This window comes from Antedon bifida, chromosome 10, assembly GCF_963402885.1.
Source record: "Antedon bifida chromosome 10, ecAntBifi1.1, whole genome shotgun sequence".
NCBI lineage: Eukaryota > Metazoa > Echinodermata > Crinoidea > Comatulida > Antedonidae > Antedon > Antedon bifida.
The window spans coordinates 6,103,227-6,115,373 of record NC_136235.1 but is presented as its reverse complement, the minus strand read 5'-3'; the positions used below and the strand labels follow the sequence as shown (position 1 = coordinate 6,115,373).

The following is a 12,147-nucleotide window of genomic DNA, read 5'->3' as shown; positions in this document are numbered from 1 at the left end:
TAAACTTTTCTGTTTATTACCATTAATAAAAAAAGACATTTGTTTATTTAATTTACTAATAAATATTTGCTTGGAAAAGGGCTTTTTTTCTCTTTACTCTTCTTCATATTTCATTTGTACACTTACTGTAAAGTATGACACAAAGTAAACATGAATCTAGCATGTAAACAAAAAGGGGGGATGGGGGAGCAGGTAGTGTAAACAGAGCGTTTGTGTTCATCGAAGCATGATATGTTAGTTCTTCGTGCCTAGCAAATAACCATCCTACTAAGAGTTGTTTATTTATAAAAACACAATATTAGGACATTGTATAATTTCAATTCAAATTTGTATTGTGGTCCGTATTTAAGAATGTTTTTTGGGAATCTGGATGTTTTGAGACGACAGCAAATACTGTATGGGGAGATTGGAACATGAGCAGTCTAAAAAATAGCCACCATCGACCATCTTGGGGCGTAAAGACATCTAACATCCTGGTGCATAAAGACCATATTTATTAGTAACTATCAATTATTGAAAATTACACTACTACGGTATAATTTGAGATTGATGAGATATGATATTATTTACAATTACAACTGATAATACTGTACTGCTGAATGTACAATATTGTTTGTGGTAACAATAACAGAATAATTATTAAATCATGTAAATTCAAACACTGCCTTATGCATCAAGTAGACAGAACATATATATATAGAAAAATATAGAATCAGTGTATGTATAGTACATAAATAAAATAATAGTTGACAATCAAACATTATTCAAGATTGTGATAATAATATATCCAAATACTTGATTTACTCTGATTAGTCATTTTCCTCAATAAATATAGGCATTAAAACTATAATGAGGTTATTGAATAGGTCATTGAATAGAATTTACTCTATTGTAGGTCCTCAATCACTTCCTTCTCACTGTACCTCCTGAAAATTATAAGCCGTTTTCCCTTTTAATGCCATTACATCAGATACAGTGTTGTTATTATGCCACAGTGAGTAGGCCTTAGTGTTCCATCATGAAAAACAGATATTATCAGTCAGGAAATTAAACATAATAACAGCAGTAAAGATAATTTGCCATACAACTAGGATAATAAGTTATTAGTATTTTTAACCCTTTCAGACGAGAGAAAAAACAGACAGAAAATCGACAAGCGTGGGCCATCAACATGACTAATTTGGGCAAAAACATTCGTTCACACTGAATCACTCACACAATCATGCACCACTACTCACTGTCGGTACAGAACAACGGGCTAACTCAATAGTTCTTCAACCTTGGTCCATTTAAGTATGAACTACAATTCATTTAATTTATCCATCTAGTTTACTCACCTAAAGATATGTATTTCATATGCCCCGTAAATTATACCATTTCCTCAGTAACAATATCCAAGAAAACACATCGCGACTGAGCCTACCTTTATGCGGAACAACGGTCAGGTGTATTTAAGCTTTACTCCTTTTCTTTTCTGCTCTGCTGTCACACTTATGATGTTATGCAAATATAAACATATAATGCAAACGAGAGCCAATCAAATTAAAGGGAATGCTCCATTATATAAGACGGGTAAACTATGGACAGTAATGTTTGATTACAAATGACCAATAAAATAGTAACTACAACGATATATATGACGATTTATTTTCAAATTTACTAAATATGAACTGTAACTATGTGATGTCAAGCAGTAAAGATATTTTAAGTAATAAATGCTAACATGTTTGTAATGACTTCACCCTACTTTGAAGCGTGTCTATTTTGTTTATTGTTAGTGGTTTTTTTGTTGACATAAGTATAAGACCATAAATTATCAATGGGTTTCAAGGATAAATCTCATGAGATACCCTACCATTTCTTTACTCCATGATTACACTATAATAGTGTACGTCACTATTTCTATACCAAGATTAAGATGGTAAAAATCAGACTTACAACCCTTGAAAAATATAGGCCTACAATCTTTTCTATAGATTCAAGAGAAAATAACTAGGTGGGGAGGGGAGACATTGTTCACCTCTCTGATGATGGTTTTAAAAATATTCAATGCCATGTGAACTCCTCTATCCATGCTCCTGTCTAAAGCCTAACTAGTAGTGCCTCTAACCAAATGTGGGAGGCAAGTTGGATAATTCTGAAGATATTAACTGGACATGGAAATTTAAATACATCATGAGCTTAGCTGAAGGCTCTTGGGCATTGCCATTAGAGAGTCTGTCTGATTAGGGACCAGCTCAGCTGGGTAGAAATTTAAAAAAACAAGGCTTGTTTTATTTTTTCATAAGCCTATTCTTTTTTTTTACTTGTAAATTCCTAATGTTATGAATGCATATATGATGATGATTTTAATAAGATGAAATTTATTTTGAAGTAAGTTAAAATTGCAATGGTCATTAAAAATACCAGTATTTGCATGGATACTGTACCTATATACAGCTTTGTTTCATTAGATCTCAATGTCAACATATGCAAAACATCAGCTCCCAGTGGAATTGATTGTATATCATGAATCATGTTTATCTGTCTTGTAATGTCCATGTAACAAGATATTGTTGAATGCAACATGATAAAGGTGTGCTAATAGATAGAAACATACCATTTGTCTTCTTTTAAGTGTTGAACTCAACTTCAGGATTAAAGTTTAATTACTCCCATAAGGACTGCTGCTGCACCACAATATTGCTACTGTTGGCTTTTATGTATACTGTACGAGTATCAACAGTTTTTAGAGAAACCCATTATGTGGCATGGACAAGAAAGAGTTTTTACATCAAAATAATGTGCATTCAGTTGTTTAAGTTTCACACTTATAAGGTGTGTATAACAATAGTTGGGTTATAAAAATTGTTCACCTGTACAGTACTTTTATCAGAAACTTTGCATCAAAATCAATCCTTTATTCTATTTTGTGCATTTCTCCATGGTTAAACCATTTTCAAATCAGATCCATAAAATAAATCTAACACACTGCAGAAACACTGCTTTGCTGCAGAAACACTGCATTGCTGCAGTAACAATAATGATAAGCATGCCTGGAGATTTAATATCACTTTCTTCTGTCAAACGAATTATATACAGTAGTTCATGCAAATGTACATTCATGTACTGACTTAACATTCCATCCGAAGGATGAATTGACGTGAAAAAAGCATCTTGCTTAAAAGTAAAATGGTAGAGCATCTTGGCCTCCTGCTTTCAAATGATTTACATCATGAGTATTTGTTCATCATGCAAATGTGCATTCATGTACCAAGTCCGACTTAACATTCTATCTGAAGGATGAATTGACGTGAATAAAGCATCTTGCTTAAAAGTAAAACAGTGGAGAATCTTGGCCTCCTGCTTTCAAATGATTTACATACAGTATTTGTTCATCATGTAAATGTGCATTCATGTCCTACTTTACATTCCATCCAAAGGATGAAGCAATCAATAGTATAAAAAGCCGATTGCTTAAAAAAAAGAGAAATGTCTTAAACTTCCTACTTCCTTCCCATCCCGGTCTTTTAATTCCAATAATAACTTCGAAAAAAGTCTTATAATACTGTAGTTTTCCACTACTTAAAATTATTCAAATATAAAATATGCAAACAAAAATTATATTCTTATGTAAATTTTACATTTTCTTTTATTCAGTTAATAAATGTTTCTTTGAAATGTTCATACTCATCATGCATATTGGCATAATGTTGCTTAAGCCCTGTCTACACTATCAAACTTTATGCAACAAAAAAAGTGTGATGTGTCATATGGTCGTGATATGCCCAAATGTGGTAGTGATAATATAATATGACTTCATCATGCACATCACAAACATAAAGCCTACTCATTTAATAAAAATTTAAGTATTTCGTCCTTATCGCACAATGAGTATCCTCCACAAATTTATAAATACTGTGTATTTTTCAAAATTTACATTTATTTATATATATTATATCAAATATGATGCACTTTCAATACCATCATTAAACTTGTTTTCACACTTTCACTTATTAGATTAACTGTACATAATAATAGCAACGGAGATTACGCCTGGTGCATCAATGATCGGCAAGCCCCTAAATATGTTTTCACTTTACAAAAATACATTTCATAATCAATATACTTTCGATTTCAATGGAACTTGTTCATAAAACTCAAATGTTTCCTTATTTGTATTAATTATAAATACTCTCAATTTATTTCTTCCGGATCTAAACCTTTGAGCACTTTGTTTCTATTACACTAAAATAATTAATTTATTATTTCCTCTAAAATAATCTTTTTTCATGACCATTTAAAGTTATAATATCCATCTGAAAAAGTTACTTGAATAGGCCATTTTTTACTGTCACGTGTCAATGTCACACAATTGTTGTTTGCTTCGACTTAAATTGGATTTAACAAATTATTTACCTGACAACACTGCAATTTAAAGAAAAAAAAGTCACCAGAAGTCATCCAGAAGTGGTTTTTTTAACAGTCTTTTTTTTTGCCTTTTTTACAAGCGAAATCATTATTTTTGTTCATTTGTTTTGTGGTAGAAGTGAATATATAATAAATTACAAAACTCCTAAGTGAATAACTTTTAAAGTTTGATTCTATCCATCTTTACTGTTCATGTTTTGAGAGACAATACAGCAGGTATTATATTTTACTGTAATTTTTGTTTGCTTTTATTTGGATATGGAATTTTGTTATACTGAAATAAAGTGATCAATCAATCATTCAATCAATACATCTTAATGTTATTTATTTGTCAGGCTCTTTTACATTGTCATGTAAGTCTACTGTATTTGATTGCTTTCCGTTAATGTTTAGAGAAAGTAGATTTTTACTACTACTGTACTGTACTGACTGATGAATGCACTTGGATGATTGTCTGCCTCCAAAGTAGGATTTGCAATGGATGTATCGGGGGATGTATGTATAATACAGGGCTCTCAATCTGTCAAAATACATTACACTTATAATTTCTCAAAGTTTCAAAAGGTCAAATGATATATACTAGGGTATAACCATTGTGTCGTCAATCAACATATACTAGTTTGTTATATAAAAACCCATTATTTGTTCCTTTTTTGTGTTTTTATAACCCCCTATGGTTATGAGAAAATATCTGTAATACTACTTATTGCAAAATAATAATTTATATAGATTACCAATATATAGGGTTTGCCTCAACAACAAAAAATGTGATAAAACCTAATAATACATTTTTATATAATTGTTTTATTTATTTAATATTTTAATTAAACAGTGTATGACTAGGCATTTATTTTTATTTTTTAGAGTTAACTGGATTACAGAATTTATATAAATTACCAACTGTAGGATTTGTCTCAACAACACATATTCTGATAAAACAATAATACAATAGATTTAAAAATATATTTCTATACCGTATACATTTTTTATTTACTTAATATTTTAATTTAACAATATGAAAATTGGATTAGACTTAGAGAATTTATATAACTTACCAAAAAGTAGAGTTTGTCTAGTCAACAACAATAGATATGAAAATATATTTAATTATATAAATTTTCTTTTTATTTAATTAATTTTAAAAATATGAGTAGGCAAAATAATTTGTTGAGTGACTTTCAAAGTCTCAACAGATTTGTTTACTTAAATAACATGATGATTGGTAGCCTAAAGCGTACTATAATGGTAGATCAGCAAATTGCCTTCAGCTTCTGATCAATTAGTGATGAAAAACAACAACAGAAATCTGTAACTAGAGGCCACTTGTCTAAAAATAAATACCTGTACACACACTACAGAGACTCAGGAGAGTGCGGAGATCCGTTGACCTGTATTAGTGAGGAAATCAGGAAGGCTGGCGCTGAAAACCACAAAATTTGATAATATTTCATAGCGGATGACGTTGGTAATTCATAAACTGTTAAGAATCTTATAAATGACACAAGCCAGATTATTTATAAAAAATATGTATTTTATAAACTTCTAACATTTATGATAAATTCACAGGCATAGAGAAAATGTAAACTACAAATAATTTATACATCCTGTGTAATTGGCGAGTTGCTCACTCTTGGATGCGTATGAAATAAAAGAAAGACAAAATAACTGCCCAGTAATAATGATTATTTAAAAAAAAATTTTTATCCAACAATGAAAAAGAGTGCGCTAGAAAAACTGAAATTAATTTATTTTTATAGCGCTATTTACATGATGGAATACCGTAAACATTATCTTAATAATTCTACATTATGCAAACCTTTTATTCAACCAATGACATCTTGGGCGCAATATTTCATCAGTGCAAACGTTCACTAATTTTGATAAGTAATTTCTCCTTAAATGTATGATTTACTGCAGAAGCCATAATCTTTGCACTATTGAGAAAAGAAGAAATATTAGTAAGCTTCAATTAAAAATACTAATACGAATCCGACAACTATGTCATCGAATGCTCTTTTGATATTTCTAAATCTTGTGGAGTCAAGAAGTTCCATCAATTTTATGTCAAATGATATAGGCCGAAATAATAGTAATCATAGTAATGCATCATGAACAAATAAGAAACTATCAAAACAGTTAAAGACAAACATGCGTATATTTTGAATTAAGATACGGTCAGTGACGTACTTGGGATTTGGATAAGTTTAAAGTAGGAAAATTTAACAAAGCACTTTTAAAAAAGTTTCTATGAATTTATGGAGCTGAGCCATAGAAGTGCATCTAATCTCTTGACATTTAAACCTGTATAGAGAGATTTTTTAAAACTTAGTGAAACAATAGAGTATTCTTAGAAAGTCCTTCAAGTGAAGTCTTTATACTAAAGAGAAATGACACTCACTGATTAATACAAAAAGGTAATGACACACACTTGAACACAAAGAAAATCTTATTCTCTGTTTGTTTTGTCATCAGAATAAGGGTGTGATTTTCTGTATATTTAGGCTTATGTTGCAAAATGTTGGAAAAAGATAGGACATTTTCATCACTTAATTTCCCAATTTTTAGGCCCTCTGTCCTCCTGTTAAACACTCTTGGATCTGCCACTGGTACACATTTATTTCACACTAAAATGGCAAAGTATATCACTAGACCCACCCCTATATACCCATAATATTTGAGGAAAAAGCACACAAATTGAACACATTTAGATTATGCCTTCAAAGATTGCAAATTAGTTTTCGCATCTTGATGTCATGTTATTAACAATTATCATGAGTCACCTTAACTGTTAATTAGCAACTAATTACAAAGAAAAGAATAGGGATAATTGGCCAATTCATTATCCATAGAAAAGATAATTATGTAACCTGATATGAATGTACAGTAGAGTGTCATCATTTATGTAATTTTGTTTCAATTTCGGCTATTGAAACTAAATACAGAAAATGTTACTATAGTTGTTCCGCTCCCAATACAGTATTAGGAGACAATTTCCAGACCCCCAAAAAAGTGTCCCCATTACTAATTACCCTGAACAGAGGTGTTCCTAAAGGAGGAGTTCTACTATAAAAACAGTTTATATCAGAATAACCAAAATACGTTATGAGTTTTACCTTAAGTCCAGGGCAAACAAAATCATCATAGTTAATCTGCTCTTTTTACACCTATTTTACATGACACCTCTATTAAGAGGAAAACTTTCAAGTGAAAGGCCAACACCTATATCAAGGGACACCCCTATTAAGGGGACATTTTGTTTTGTCCTGAAGGTGTCCCCTTAGGACTAACACTATTAGTTAAATGGTGTACGAACAAGAAACAATTTATTGGTGTAACCAAAATTTAACCAGTTAATTGAAATCAATAATATGGAGGTAATTTATTCATAAAGTATTAAACCAGTTACTTCCTTCAGTTAGTCATCTAACAATAATTTCATCAACATTTGTAGCTCTGTGTAATCAGTCATAGGTGCGCTAGTTATGCCACATTACCTAATAACTCATTGTCAATTCACACATGTTTGCATTTTTGTTTTAATTGATCCTTCTTTCCTTCTTTCTTTATTAGTTCTTCCTGTGTTTTTATTCTTTCTTCTATTTTTCTCATTTCTTCCTTCTTTCATTTCTTGTCAATTTTACATACCATATATTTATACCATGTTTGGACATACAATATTTTATTTTTTTAAATGCTCTAAATATCTCTAAATAGATAATTGACTGATTCTAAGAAAAATTAAGTGAAAATAAGTTTTGATTATTCGTTTTAACAGTTTCTATTGCATATTGTTCATTTTTATTTCACGTTTTTCAATTTAAATTTACTGTATTTATAAATAAGTCATGTTTTTACTTCATGGATTTAATAATGGAATAAAAATAATACAAAACAGATTGGATTGTAATAAAAACATTGTGTATTGTGAGGTAATAGTTTGAACTTGATTATAGAAATTTAAGATTCAGAAATTCATATCAGGCTTTTCAAACTCATACAAAAGGACATTGTTGGTTTAATATCAATTTCTTATTCTAAATTTACATCTGCCAAAATTGTGCTTTGTACCTCATTTTATAAACTTCCTTTCATCTTCGTAAATCAACTGAAAAGTTATTGGAAAATAAAGAAAAAAGATGAATTATTAATGATAAACACAACAATAGAACTTAAAAACTGTTATTTGTGTCTTTTGCCTGATTATATTATTCGAGATTAAATAAGGTGAACATTTTGTTTTAATCTTTCAAATGCCAGGTGTTGATTTTGTGATTATAGTACTGTACTGCTATACTTACTGTAGCTACTGTATACACCTAAATTCATACCACTTTAGGAAAAAAAACATAACTTTTAGCCATCAGTAAATTTTGCTTATACTTTGTAAACCTTGTTTTATCATGGAGCTGTTTACCTCTCTGGTTTAATACATTACATGAAGCGCCCAATGAAGCGTTCCAACGGATTGTCAATCACGCTGTACTTAACATTCAAGCAACGATGCATAAGTTCCTTCATTAGGTGAATGTGCAGGCAGGTGTAACAGACAGCCATTACTTATCAAGTCTATTATATTGAGATAGGCACTGATTTATAGTGTGGTCAGCCTATAGGGAAGAACAATCTGATAACAAGAAACTTTAAAGGTGAACTCAAGAATAATATTAATCTGTAGCACATATCAAATTAAAACACACTCATTAATATTAATTTAGACTGCCACAAGAGGGCGCATTACACTCATTTTTAATTGTCCACACCAATAAACACAATTGACTTCATACAAACATGAACTTCTGTCTGTGATAAGGTCTGGTTAAATTATAGACCTACGCCAGACATAACATATAGAACCCCTTCATTTCGTCATTTTTTAGATCAATCGGTCCCGAAACCCGGATGTTTGTTTTTATAAAAGATCAAAGTTATCTTTCAGATTATATGTTAATCTATGCGTGTGGAAATTTATAGATGGGTAGACCATGTATCAGGGACGTTGATTTGCATTGTGTTCATCAAAATAAGCATCATTTATACATAGTTTATATGCAAGTCATTTACTTATTTGTGCTATAAGTCAGTGGAGCTGTAACTTGGTGGTTAATAATGCTTGCCTTCCAATCCTAAGGTCCAGGGTTCAATCCTGACCTAGTGCCAGGATTGTAACTCACAACTCTTTCAACTCCACTACTTAAGACTCAAATGAGATTTATAAGCACGATAAATTATAAAATAGTTTATCCATCCTGTAATTGGCGAGTTTGTGCTCACTGTTGGATGCGTATGAAATAAAAAAAAACTATTTGCTATGAATATCAATAATTAAACCTCTTCTACTGAAAACAGTAATCCAGGAGGTAGAAAAATAAAGCAGAGAACATGAAGTTCAAACTGAGGCTACCTGCAGTGAATCAATTACCAAAGCCATGTATACTATGGGTTGAAGTTGGAAGTTCACTCTCACCTAATCCCCACAGGCTATATGAAGGTTGTTTGCATTAGTGTTTTGAGATACCTTGTTATCCACTGTAACAACTCAGCCCTCTATATATTTTTCAGATCGATGTAATTTATATTCTATGCAAGCCCAAGTATTGGTGTTGGTAATGTTCACACAGCAAAATCTTGTAAAAATACACCAAAAAAAAAACCAAAAACGGTAAAACACTTTGTAATCTGCAAAAAAGCAATGACTGGAGTTGTCGTTCATTTATTATTTTAACTTAATTAGACGGATGCTTGATTTTATAAGATGAAAAAGATATGCCAAAAAGCTTTGTAAAGTGTGCCAATTTTTTTTTCCGATACTTATAAGTCAAGTACCTATTCGACTCTTTATTGGTAATATTTTTCATGAGCAATACACTCATTTTGACGATTTGGGTACATATTTGATGTAGGGTTTGTTATCTCTGTTAAAAGGGTTAAAAAAACCAAATCTGGTTTTCACATTGTCATTGTTTATTGTTGTTGCAATCACTATTCTCAGTGGTTAAAAAACCTAATTGGTACTGCACCTTTATGAGTCACACATGTGATTCACCCCTTGGTACATTCATTAGGCTTTAGAGGTCTTTATTGTCCACATGTGAATGTTGTGTACTAGGACTTATGACTTAAATCCCATCTAGTAGCTATTATTGCTTTACCATTTAATACATTACACTACATTGCTCTACAAGCCATTAATAGCTTGATAGACTCATTCTACAAAGACAGAAAAAAGTAAACATATAAAATATTACTCTATTTAAGTCTATTTTCTTTTTTGCATACATTAATAAATACTTAATTTAAAACTAATAATAAATTTCTGCTGAAAACAAATAAAATGACAATAAAAAAGGTCAGTGTAGATAAAAGATAATCAGTTTCTCATCTCCCTGCGGTACAGATTCATTGCATGGTACTGCAAGATGGGCACAGAATTACTGCAGTAATCACAGTAAACAATACACAGGATCTGTTATTTAAACATTTTTTGTAAACAAATCTTTGGAGACATCACTTACAAAGCTCCTTTATTAAGAAGATCCCCTTGAGCATTGTGATGCAGATATTTTAACTCAGCTGAAGTGTGCTGTAAGAATACACCAATGGAACATCTAATGACTTCAAGGTCTTGTTATTTATCATGAATGATGACATCTTTTATGAGTTTATCTCTCTCTCTCTCAAAGGTAAATCATTTTCCATGGTTTTCCTCAGAACTAGAAAAGAATGTTATTTTCCATCTAAAGGAGATTCGAACTTGGCAATCTAAATAAAACACATGACAAAGAGGCCAGTATACAAATAAATGAATGTTTACGAGTTGAATGTGGAGAGTATTTTCTTTCTTTTTATGAGCTGAAAAATTTACTGTTCCATTCAATGAAGCAGAGATCAGATTCTTGCCAACAAGGAACAGTGCAATTCTAGTATAAGCACAATTTGTAAATTGGTTTTCGCTGTCGTCCTATACTATTGTATATTATTTTCACTATGGATTGAATAGAACAAGATTACCAATGCTCGGTGATACAAAACCAAGTGTGTCATAAGCAATAACAAGGTCTCTAGTATTTTTTAAACGATTAAATTCAAGATTTTATCTTATTAAAGATTAAGAAATTAAGCTCATCCTGACATCAACCACATATCATAATCCTTGAATAAAAATAATTTCTGGCACACACAAGGCCTAACATACAATAAAATGTGCCACGCCTATACAAAAACATAATCATGTATGTAATCGTGCAATCAGTAAGATGTAAAACATCTCAAAGGTGTAATGTAAGAAAAAATAAAATGAATGGCTGCAATTGCTAAACTGTAAAATGTTTGTTTTTGCCAATTTCTACATTTATCAAGTGCCATAGCTTTAAATAATATGTCTGTAAATTACTTTTTGTTAACCATTTTTGATTTTATCATCACTATTTCAACATTTTATCATTTTAGTTTATTGAATTCAGGTTTTTTTTATGACTTGCTTGAAAAATATATTAAAAAAGGTTTTAAATTTTTGAATTATCTTATTATGTTGTTTTTATAAATATCTATGATCTAAAACATAAATTAAAATATAATAATTAATACTTTATAAATATACCTATGTAGGATCGGGAAGAAGATGGCCCTACTGAAATAACCAATTATTTCTAGATGTACTACAGTAGCTACTAAATCATGGAGGTATTATACCTCCATGAATAAATAATATAACTTGAAAACGTCAAAGTTCAAAATGAA

The 12,147-nt window shown here is 30.6% G+C and overlaps 1 protein-coding gene across 7 annotated transcripts in view; it reads right to left on the bottom strand.

Moving 5' to 3' along the window:
• LOC144854732 (semaphorin-1A-like) overlaps positions 1-1,471 on the bottom strand; it is a 37,183-nt gene extending 35,712 nt beyond the window's left edge. For all 7 annotated transcript variants that reach the window (XM_078712687.1, XM_078712689.1, XM_078712690.1 and 4 more), the window contains exon 1: positions 1,338-1,471. The gene's annotated coding sequence lies outside the window, so the exon portion shown is untranslated. The remainder of the gene's footprint in view (positions 1-1,337) is intronic.
• Between the last annotated feature and the right edge of the window lie 10,676 nt (positions 1,472-12,147).